The 12,837-nt window shown below is 33.5% G+C and overlaps 1 pseudogene; it reads right to left on the reverse strand.

Moving 5' to 3' along the window:
* Nucleotides 1-12,324: 12,324 nt before the first annotated feature.
* On the reverse strand, nucleotides 12,325-12,424 carry LOC122099516 (annotated as a pseudogene).
* Between the last annotated feature and the right edge of the window lie 413 nt (nucleotides 12,425-12,837).

A 12,837-nucleotide genomic window follows, 5' to 3' on the forward strand; every position in this document is an offset into this window, starting at 1 on the left:
CAAAATGTATCACATTAATTTCACAAAAGCAAATTTTAACTGCTGTGAACATTTCTTAGAAACATGAATACATGCCCCTGGAAAATGTTAAGTAAAAGTATAGAATATTTACGTCTATGTTAAAGACAAGACTATTTAGATTGTTTAAGATATTTAGGTGAGGATTAGGAATTAAGAATAATGAGATTTGGGTAATAGATTGGGATTGGACTTTAATTCTAGTCTACAGTAGTAATAAAATGATATTTGTAATGATTATATAAAATTATTCTTGCTTGGTATATGAATTATAATAAGTGATAAACATTTTAAAATGATTTCCAATGCAAAGGATTATCAATTCTTTTGTACTTTCTAAACAAGAAATCTATTCCAAGGCTAGTTTGCTCTAAGACTATATTTGTTTTCTAAAATTAATTTAGGAATGAGTTAAGATTTAGATAACGATGCACAGCAGAAGAGAGTGAGAGGGAATAGAATGATGGACCACATAGGAGCTGTATGTCATTGGTACTGTGTTTCAAAAAACAGAAAGACTTCAGAGAAGAGAAAGAAGAATATAAGGTGTCCTGAATCAAGTTTCGTTTTAATCCACCTAATAGTTTTGACTGAGAATCAGAGAACATGGGAAAATAGAAAATAAAATAGAAAATAAAGCATTGTATAAACCTGTTACAATGTAAAGAAATTGTAATAGGAAGATGATAATTAATTTCCAAAGAAATAAAAGAAAGGGTAGGTAAACTCTAAAGGGAAAAAGAATGAAGAGAGAAAAGAAGCAAAATAAACCTTTATCAATAACAAACACAAGAGTTTGGAAGTGGAAAGGCAGTAGAAGTATTGTAAATAACAATAAAATAACAATAAAAATTGCTAACGTGGATAGAAGATGGATCATATTTTATCATATATGATTTTGAAATAATAGGAAATGAAAATTTAAAAGTAATAATTTAAAACACTATAGCCCAATGGTAAAACATTGGCATAGCATGTGTGAAGCAATGGTGTGATCGCCCAAACATTACAAAGTATACCCAAAGCACACACACACAAAAACCCACATTAACACACACACACACACACACACACACACACAACATACACACATTTGGAATATTGTTATTATCATATTAAACAGAGGTAATTATCACAAATAGTAAAAATATGTTAATATGAAATCATATTATTGCTCATACTATTTAAAAGTTTACTAGAAATAAAATACTCACAATATACTTGGATTCTTATAGATCAACTAAATTGAAAATTAAAAAATAGAAGACACGAGAACCTTTGCAAACAAGTTTTAAATAATAAACATTTTGAAACATGTATACTTTTATTTTGACAAAAGATTGATGTTACTGGTATTTTAACTCAAGATTTAGAATATGATAACCAGATGCTCTATATCTCGCTAGAGATGGCTATATTTCTAATCATTTCACTCTGGATACTTTTATAATAAAGGTCTCATCATTTCAAAGCCTCTCCCGAATCACAAACCCTGCTTATATTTCCCACCATAGCTAGAAAATGGAAGCCACAAATCACCATTCCCTGCTCAAACATTTTTTTAATTCAAGTACAAATATTTCCAAAAAGTGACCAGGTAATGAAGCCTTCTTAATAAAGTATGTGCTTCTTGGAAACACAGTAAGGACAAATATGTTTAGAACTATAAGAAATTAAAATTATTTAAATTCACCAACCATATAAAAATTAAGAAAACAATTTTTAAATATTCATGTTAAATATTTTAAAAGCAAAATATATGTGTCTAAATAATTTACATTGTAAAACTCATGCAAAATTAAATTAACTAATCCTTCGACTCTGAAAAAAGAATTACTCTAAAGAAACAAAAGAAAATAATTAAGTTCAAAATTTGAAATTTAGAAAATGAAATGAATTGCATTCTTTAGTTGACTGAAGAAACTGTAAACCCTCTGTATATCAATTTTATAGTAAAAAAAATGCATGAACAAAGAAAGCAAAAGTACCCATTGATCAATAGCACCAGCTAAAGTATCAGTATTTCTTTTTTTGAGTGTACAAGAAAATCGATGGAGGGGATAAGAATGTTCCTTCCATTAAAAAATGTACTCATTACCTTACTTATGTTACTGTAACCACTTTGTACATTACCTTTACAATAAAATTAAATTGAAATAAAAAATAAACTAAATAATATACCAATTAAGAATTCTTAGAAGCCATTGGTTAAAAACTTTGTAAAAAACTGTCCTAGGAACCCAAGGAATATACTTTGATGATACTATTTAAATACTTAAACTTCAGCAGAGAAGCAAAATGTTTATAAATGTTACAAGTAAAGTAATAAATCAGAATATATTACTATTAATAAAAATCATAAGATGAATTTATAGTGGTAGTCAAATATGTAACAAATGAGATGAATTGCCATTCGTTTGCACTTAATAAGTGAGAAAGAATTTTCTAGGTCTTTTAAAATATATCTTAAGATAATGAAGAAACTATTCTGTCACATCATATGATAATCAGATAAAGATGATATTAAAGAACAGATTGTACTACGTTGTGGGATGTTAATGTATTTACCTATTTTGGTTGTGGGTAACTGTGGGGATTTCAACTTGGAGTATTGTTCTTGCTAGGCTGGCGTCATATCAGTGGTTAATGATTGGATAGGGGTTCCCTTTCCACAAGAACATGCACCTGATCTGTCTTTTTAGCCTTCCCATCATCAATGGCATCAGAGTTGCACACCAATTTGTCTAGCTGTCTACCTTGGCTGGCCTGGATTCTGCAGTCCTTCCAATCTTTGCCTCTAGATAGTGCAGGATCGTGGAAATGATCCAGTGCACCCAGCTATAGAGTGAGAAGGAAGTCCACTAAACTTTTGGCTTGGGTTCTGTTCTCAAGCCTCCTAAGTAGTTAAGAGTAAAGATGGGAGCCCCTGGTGCCAAGCAGTAGTAGTATTTTTAAAAAAAACTCGACATATATATGAGTTAGGCTTGTACCTCAGGAAAAGAATAAAAGAGCAGTGAAGCATAAAGGACAGTCAGAACTTTAACTAGCTACTCAGAGGCTGAATCAGCTTAGCTAGCTACTCAGGAGGCTGAGATCTGAAGACCACTGTTCAAAGCCAGTCCAATCATGAAAATACATGTGATTATTTCCAAAAAATCAGAAGTGGAGCTCAAGTGGTAGACCACTATCCTTGGGCACAGAAGCTTAGGGATAGTGCCCAGGCACTATCAAGCTTCAGGAATGATGAATACATGCATGAGATCCTGCAAATGTGCGTGTGCATACACACATGTGCGTGAACACACAAACACAACAATGAGTATTTCAATGCTACCTTCTTTAATTTTTTTTACCTTGTTGTACCCTATTGCCATGTATTGGTTCACAAATTAACAAAATCAGCTAAGCAGCTATTTACATACAACTGATCATGTTTCTCTAAAGTCTATTCTCTTTTTGCAAGCCTGCTTTTATATGACCCAAAAGTAAATTATTCAGGAGGGCAATTCATCTCACTCAACTCTGTAGTATTAGATGATTGTTTAGGTTCTTTCTAGCTATAGGATTTTGTGAAATTCTGCATCAAACAGCATATTTCTTTCACGAGAAGGGAAGCCTTTGTCAAACAATTAATAATAGGATTTTCTCCTCCTGGCAAGCATGTGTAGTTTTATTATCTTCATATATTTCATGATCTGTCTGTGTATGCCAAAGACTGCTGTGAAAATAAAAAGACCATTCTCAGCACTTAGCATTCGTATAACATTCATATGTATGAAGGTATTTAAATATTACTGAAATTGCTTTGGAATAAATAATGTTCACCTTGACTATTTTGAGAAAGAAGAATTGGTTTCTCAGCACTTAGGTAAGAACGTGAGTGAAAGAAACAAAAGGAAAGTTTGGAACAACTCAACACATACATTCAAATGAAACAAAACAACTCAAGAAAACACAAATTAATTCAGTACTTAAAAACCTGCAGGAAATGCAATGATTTTTTTAAAAAATCAGCTATGATAAGCTTTTGAGAATCCTGACTATATGGGAGTCTACTGTTGTGAGGACAGTGGTTAAAGCCCAGACTGGACAGAAAGATCTGTACACAAAGCCATGCCATGCACCTGTTATTCTAAATTCCAGGAAGAATAACATAAAGTGGAATGAGCCCAAGATCATACATAAGGAGGAAGCCAGATTCTATCTGAAAAATAATCATGGTAATTTAGGGCTGGGGCATGACAAAGTGTTAAGAACACCCATTTAGGAGACACAAGACACTCAATGCAAACTCTATTATGGGTAATGAAGAAAAAAGCTATAACTTTAAATAATTGGAATGATTGTAAGATTTGAGTATTTCAGTGGAGAAAAAAAACTATGAGAGAGATAGAGTGAACCCATGTTGTGATTCCTTCTACTTAAGCTATAATGTTGTGTGGAACTCCAGACATAACAGAGTTATCTTGCAAATGAGTATGGATATGCATTTGGGTGATGGAAATATTCTACTTACACAGGTGTAAATTAGATTTTTGGCTAGATTGTAGTTCTTGAACTAAGAGCCTGTGTGATGCTCTGAGCTTTTTTCTCTCCAGGCTACCACTCTATTACTTTGAGCCACAGTTCCAATTCTGATTTTCTGTTTGATGTTTGGAGATAAGAGGCTCATGGACTTTCTTGCCAAAATGGCTTCAAACCATGATCGTCAGATCGTCAGGAGGATGGTTACTCATCCTCCTGAGTAACCAGGATTCCAGGCATAAGCTGTCTATTTTTTAAATAGTTAGTAAATCATGTAGTTACAGAAGTTATAAATTATCATTACAACCTGTGTAATAGATGTGTGTATGTATATATCAATGCATACAGACAGAAATATTTTATCGTATCTTTGTATCTACAGTAGATTTATTAAATATCAACCTTCGTTGTAAAATAAAATGGAAACAAAAGTTATTAAGGAGCAAAACAAAGGGAATTGTCACAAGTTTCTTGTTGTTTAATGGAATATGAATTGCGAGAATCAGTTTGGGAAAACCATCTTAATTTAACATAATGGATAATGGGTATTAATTCCAATCTATCTATTTGCCCATATTGTGCATCCTCACACATGAGTGTCAAAATCAAACTACAATTTTTGCTTTTGTATTTAACACACCTGTTATAATTTAGGGGATTGATGAAGTACTCAAATAAAGATTAAAATAATAGTAAGTGAGGCTATGAGTTAGAGCTGAAAATGTTTTTAAATATTATAATAGCTAATTAAATTGAAATTTTCTTACTTTTACTCTATTGTCATGTCCCTCATTCCCACATTAGAAAAGTACATAGAAGGTTCTCAGTAAATTATGTGTATAATCATGAAAAAAAATGTATTGAAAGAATATGGGCCCAGTGTGGTTTTAGCTTATTGAGACCTGTAGGGGGTAGTGTGTTTTTGAGGCCTTGCAAAACGTTGTGATGTGAAAGGAGGGATGTGCTTATTCTGGAAAATTGTCTAGAGGATTGCTCCCAGAAAGATAGTGATGAATTCTTCCAAAAGATACAGAAAATCACTTCCACAACCATGTTCACTGCTGCACTATTTACCGTAGCCAAGTTATGAAAACAGCCCAGATGTCTTATGGTGGAGGGATGGTTGGAGAAAGTGGGGCACATATACACAATTGGATTGCACCCATCCATTATGAAGACTGTTACGTAATTTGCAAAGAAATAGATAGATCTAAAAATATGCTAAGTAAACTAAGTCAGAGCCAGACACACGAAGGACCCATGTTCTGTCGCGTATTTGGAACATAGGACTTTATGCAGGTTTACACAACAGTATTAACCAAAGCATGCTCTTTGCAGACGAGTATTTAAAAGTGTAATTTCTTATAAAATTGAACTTTTATTCCAACAAAATGAATACCAAGAAACTATCATTTGGAAGATATGAGCGGAAGTCAAAGGGAAGGAATAAAGAGAGTTATGGATGAAGAGAGAGAAGGTATAATATTCAATGCAGAAACTAGAAGCAATGAAAGTGGGGTGAGGTTTGGAAAGGTATTGGAAAGTTACATAAAGATCCATTGTACTTATAAACTGATTTGTTGAATGGAAATTCCTTCATACAACTATTTAATAAAAATATAATTAAAAACAATGGAGATGGAGCTGGGAAGGTGGCTCAGTGGTAGAGAACTTGCCTTGCAGGCCTGAGGCCCTGGGTTCGATTCCTCAGCACCACATAAGCAAAAATAAAAAGCCAGAAGTGGCGCTGTGTTTCAAGTGGTAGAGAGCTAGCCTTGAGCTGAACAGCTGAGGGATATCACCCAGGCCCAGTGTTCAGGCCCCACGACCGGAACCCCCCCCCAAAAAAAAAAACAGTGGAGACATCTGAACCTTAAACTGTGTTCTCTTAAATCATGAGTCAAAATAATAGTTTCCTTCTCAGAAATTTTCTTTGCAGTTATTTTCCTCAAAATGACAGAAAAGTGACCAACAAAATGAATGTCAATACATCACATTGCATATCCTAAAGAGAAACAATATAAAAATCACAGTAAAAATGTTAGAATTCATCACATGATAAAATAACAGGTAGAAAGGATCAAATGCTGATTGTTTTTCCAAGTACGTTACCTATGGTATCTAATTTAATCCTCACAATAATCCCATAAAGTAGAACTACTTCTATTTCTAATTCTCAGGTGATGATATTGAAGTCTTCAGAGTTGGAATTACTAGTACAACATTTCACAAATGGTAAATCTTAGCCTGCGGCCCATTCCCACCATATCAAATAACTTCATTCTATTTTGTGACTAAAATACCAGCACTTAGTCCACTAATTCTAGGAAAATTTCCCAGAATTATTGTCCACACTTTAATAATATTTCACTCTATCTTTGTTAGAAAATAGGAAACTAAGCGGGATGTCGGTGGCTAGACCTGTAATCGTAGCTACTCAGGAGGCTGAGATCTGAGGAACGCGGTTCAAAGACAGCCCAGTCAGGAAAGTCCGAGAGATTCTTATCTATAATAAACTGCTAATAAACCAGAACTGGCACTGTAGCTCCAGCGGTACAGTGCTTGACTTGAGCGGAAGAGTGCAGGGACAGTACTCAAGCCCAGAATTCAAGTGCCAAGACCAACCAAAAAAAAAAAAAAAGGAAATAGGTAACTGCAATATGAAAACTCCAAGTTCATAATCAATTTATACCTCCCTGGTGAAAGGAACTGCTAAACTATAACATTCTTGATTTCTAGCTCAAAATTGTAGAAATTATATTCTATCCCATAACAACACTGCATCGCAGTCATACTGAAAGAATAATCTCCCCAATTCCTGATGGAAACAGATTGCAGGTCTTATAGACCAATCATTTCCACATTGTAGCTCACATAAGTTGTTTACCATTAGAGGTATTTTGATTGCTTTTTATAGCCAACATTTTGAGAGAAATGTATTACTTTATAATGTTATTAAAGCAAGACTGATATAAAAATCACCTTTGACCCCAGATGAATATTTACCTTTCATATACCCAAAAATGCAGTCTTACCTATCATTAATGTTAGGAACGAGAGGTTAAAAATCATGGACACCAAGACCTAAGCATGAATTAAAGACTCTCCAACTTGTGAATACAATTGGTTTAAAAAGACATCAATACTACTGCATGTTTTTCAAAATTTCTTGTGATATTGAAGATTCAATGATAAAATATTAACACTTGAAAATAACTCATTTTCTTGGGAGTAGGAGAGAAAACACAAGATTAATCCATCATTTTCAAATACCTTTATTTTTCTACAAATTCACTCTTATAATTATCAAGATTATAAAACTAACTGAAGTACAGAGCCACAACGGAAATAATTTAGCTGCATCATCTACATTCAAAAAACTTTTATTGGGGCTGGGAAGGTGGCTCAGTGGTAGAGTGCTTGCCTTGCATGCATGAGGCCCTGGGTTCGATTCCTCAGCACCACATAAGCAAAAAGGAAAAAGCCGGAAGTGGCGCTGTGGCTCAAGCGGTAGAGCACTAGCCTTGAGCTGAAGAGCTGAGGGACAGTGCCCAGGCCCAGAGTTCAAGGCCCCACAACCGGACCCAAAAATAAGAAAAAAAAACTGTTACTAGAAAACAAAGTTATACTAATAATTAGCTTACCAAATTCACTTATGTCCTTTTATTCTATTTCATAATATTTCATAATATTCTATTGCATAAGAAGCCTATATAGCCACTTACCTCTTCATATCTTAATATTTATTTCAGAAATGTCTATAGCTCTATAGTCAATGAACTGAAATAATACTAAAAATATTCAAAGGCTTTTCAGAAATTGCAAGACGCTCTCGGGTTGTTATTTATATTGGAAAAGATATTCAAAAAGCCTTATTTGTTAAAGTTGTGATAGTTACTTCCACGAAAGAGCCATTAGTGAAGATCCCATTGCATGTACAAAACAACTTCAAATGCATCCACAATCTGGAGGTGACACATGCTTTTTGTTTGTTTGTTTTGAAAGGTATATCTAGCAAGCATATCCACAATACTGGTTTTCAGTCAATATGATGGGATATTCAAACCTAATAAATACAGGGTTGATTATCTTAGTGAGAATAGATATGATGTTACAAAGAAAGTTATTTTCAACAGAAATCCGGAAAGAGTTTATTCACCTTGTGAATAACCAGAGAGTAATACCTGTTTGGTCAAGTTAGTGAAACTCACTCCATGAGTATATCTTAAAAGTAAAACCAATTTAAGAGGTCAAATACATATTTTGTACTGACAGTCATCTTACAGCAATAACTTACTACCTAATTATATCTGTATCTTCTTACCTAACATATAATAAGAGCTGAAAGTGGTCTCTTTTATCTAACTTAATTTTGTATATGCTTTGATTATGATGATGTTATTATTTGACAAATAAAATGTACAGAAGGGTGGCTCCACAGAAATGACATGACAGAACACTGATAAATAAAAACATTGCAACACAATTAGCTCTTTTGAGCCTCACCTTGTCCACATTGGCAAGCAACATTGCAACAGCACACGCACACATATACACATACACACATGTGTGCACATGTACACACATATACTTGCATGCTAAATTCAGGGTTTAGTACAAAAAAGTACAAATAAAGTTTTAGTGATTAGGACAAACGTTAATTTGCCTTATTACAAAATAATACACAATCCAGTCACCATGGGTGTTACATTTTACTTGCCTCGCCACATGTGACCACTTAATTTATTTTAATTAATTAATTTGTTTGGTGCTAATACTAGGCTTGAACTCATGGCCTGGCTCTGTCCCAGAATTTGTTGATTTTTTGTTGTAGTTTTCTCAAGCCTAGAATTTTACTGCTTGTCCCACAGCTCCTTTTCTAGCTTTTGCTGGTTACTTTCAAATCAGAATTTAATGGACTTTTTTTGGTTGGATTGGTTTCAAACCACAATCCTCAGATTTCATCTTTCTGATTAGCAAGGATAAACACATGAGCCACAAGTGTGGCTTCTAGTTTTTCCTCTATAGCTATCTAATACACATATTAGATAGTAATTTAAAACTTAGAGTATAGAAGCAAGTTGTACAGTGATGATATTGTCTTGTCAGAAATTTAAGCTAGTAAATTTCTTCTTAAAACCATAAACAAAAATACCATGGTATAATATAAGAGAACTCACTATTGAACATATGAGCTGTAAGAGCTTTCTAATAGATCCATTATTTGTTACCCAACATTAGAAAAAACTAAATAATGAGGTAGTAAAATAGAAGTCCTTTGTAGGAATACTTAATTACCTTGTTTTTAAAGATACTTGTTTTCATCTAAAAAAGTAGGCCTGTCTATTGTCTTCATGTGATTTTGATGATTGAAGGTGCTTAATGAGAAGTCAAACTGTATTACTAATCCTTTGCTATCAATTAAATCTCACCTCTTCTTCTTGGAACTTATAATTATTAAAGCAATAGTTCAGAATCAGCAAGCAATAGTTCAGATTCACACTTCCAGTGCAAGTGGATCACCAGTAATTAATCCTTGATACCATTTTCCACAAAGTTTTGTCACAGATACAATCGGCCTGCCTTCTCTAGATGCTTTCTGAGCCTGGACCTATTCCTTTACTCTACAGGAAAAGTGTGATTCAATTGATTTCAGTCAGATCTGTTACTAGAATTATCAAGGATTTAGATTTTTGTCTGTAATTTGGTCAAAGCTATGTCTCTTTATGTAGGCTAATAAAAATGTATTTACTAAATTCAAGTAAATACATAAATTCCATTTCCATCTCTTTTAAAAAATAAAATTGTTTGCTCTATAAATTGATCAGAGGCATGGATTTTGTGGCTAGCTAGGTCATTGCACATCTGTCTCTCTCTTCCTCTCTCCCTTTCATGGTTCTCATAGATAATGTGACTGCTCCATAATTATCCTAATTTATTTTGCTTTTATATTTTTGGTTGCATCATTTCACTTTCTGCTCTGCCATTTCCCAAATCATTTACATAGGAGGCATTATTTCATATTTTCTCATTCCTATAATAAGCTGCACATGAAGACACCACTGGTACCATTTTCAGTCTGTACCTTTGAATATGGAGGAAAACCTTTCCTCTGCTCTATATCAATTCCCTACTCTCCAGTTCGAATAATTTCCAATAGTAAAATTGGAAAAAGAGAAAGAAAATCATGGTGAAATAACAGATGTAGAAAATTCACTGGATTTTTCTGACCAGTTCAACCAACGTGAACTATTAGGGAATACATGTGCACCCCATTCCCACTGGTACTCACTGTCTCTGGTTAGGCAATTCTGATGAAGACAAGGAACAAGATGGAAAAGTGAGGAATGGTATCATTTGCAAAAAAAAAATGGAGAAGTATTAAAGCAAATTTTTGTTTGGGCTGCTGAAAATAATCGGCTTACTACAGTGCAGACACTGCTTTCCTAAAAGGCCACTCATGTGAATACTAGGGATGATGATGAGTATACCTCTCTTCATCGGGAAGCCTCCAGTGGGCACTTAGACATTGTCCATGAGTTGGTGGCTCAAGGCAGATATTCATGCAATTACTGTGAATGGCTAGACACCCCTGTACAGTACTTATATGTTGAATAATACCAGAGTGGCTGCTTTCTTAGTTCACATTGAGGCAGATACCAATGCCCAAACTAAAGTCCTCTTGACTCCCTTGCATCTTACTGCTTGGAATAGAAATAGCAAAGATATGCTGGATCGCCTTCTATTGAAGCATTATATCAAACCAGGTCTGAAGAACAACTTGGAAGAAACTGCATTTAATATTGCCAAAAGGATAAATATGTATCACTACCTCTTTTAAATTGTGGAAGGCTGTAAAAATTGTTCTCCTAACTCATAATGGTTTGGTTAAGATTCTTAAATTTCCAAAATGCCAATCCATCTTTGTGTCTGTACAAAATATTTTCACAATACAAAGCAACAGCAATATCTTACTTTAAAAATTCATGGATTCCATAGTATTCTTCAATGAATTGCCTGACTTTGATGTCAAAATGTATTCAAGAGTTGTTTGTATACATCTATAATGATTTCTGCAGGGTTTGTGATTTTTAAATCAGAAATCACTTTAACTTATCTGTTGAAATGAGTAGTACAGAAACTAAAAATATTTCTGGTGCTTGTATGAAAAAAGTATATTTTAAAATACTCTGTATTTTGTTTGTATAATGTCCATAATCTATTTAATTCTCTCCTAGATATAATACTTTGGATTATACATTGTTTTATAATATATAGGTTCGTTAATAAATGTGTTATTTCAGATAGCATTCCATATAGAAAAAGTTTAAGATTCCTTTTTTTCCTAGGTCCTTATAGTATTTTATTTCTTTGGGATAAAATGACAATGTTATCCAATTTCAAATGTTTTGTAAAGATTGTGCTATATAAAGGCCATTCTAAGGTGAGGATTTAACGCACTGATGTCAAACTAACTTTCAGTTCAATGAATTACATATATTGTTACATTTGCCTTTTTAAATTTTTTATTGTGAAAATACTGTACAGAGGGGTTACAATTACATGGGCAAGATAATGAGTACATTTCTCATCAAGCATTGTAGCCTCCTCCTGTATTTGCCCTCCCCATCCATTCCCATCCTTCCCCTGCTCCCCCACTCAATCCTCCCTGCTACCCCTCCACCCGCACAAAGTTGTAAAGTTCATTTTTCGACATAACGACTTGTATTTTTGTAATCAATTTTTTAATAACTGTTTTTCATTTCTTGCATCTCAAGAATGAAAAATATGGAATATTTCACAAATTTTCATATCATCCTTGTGCAAATGCCATGATAATCTCTATATTGTAGTAATTTGGGTAAACGTCCTGCTGAAGCATGTAGTATCCTGTAAATTTAAGTAGTTATTGATGCAATCTTTATACAGGCATATATCCTTGGTTGACTGTTTTTAACTAGGAAACCTTATTGTTCCTAAAAATGTTATTGATCTTACTTCTCTAAAATTCTGTGTATATTGGGAAAAGCTTATATTGTTTGGTCGATTGCTCACATTTGCAATTTTTTTGTCAATGACTATTTTAAGTCTTTTTCATTTTAAATTTGATCATACTTTGAAGCCTTTATAGCTAGGTCCAAAGGTGATTGTTTTTCAAGAACTTATTTATAAACTGAGTTAGCTTTGTGGAGTTAATGGATTCAAAGTAAGCCTTGCTTAAGAGCTACTTCTAAACTTCTGCAGCTTAAAAATTCCTAAATGATGTCTTACTGGTACAAATGTCTACCTGACCCT

This window comes from Dipodomys spectabilis, unplaced genomic scaffold (assembly GCF_019054845.1).
Source record: "Dipodomys spectabilis isolate Male_0828 unplaced genomic scaffold, ASM1905484v1 ptg000516l, whole genome shotgun sequence".
Taxonomy (NCBI): domain Eukaryota; kingdom Metazoa; phylum Chordata; class Mammalia; order Rodentia; family Heteromyidae; genus Dipodomys; species Dipodomys spectabilis.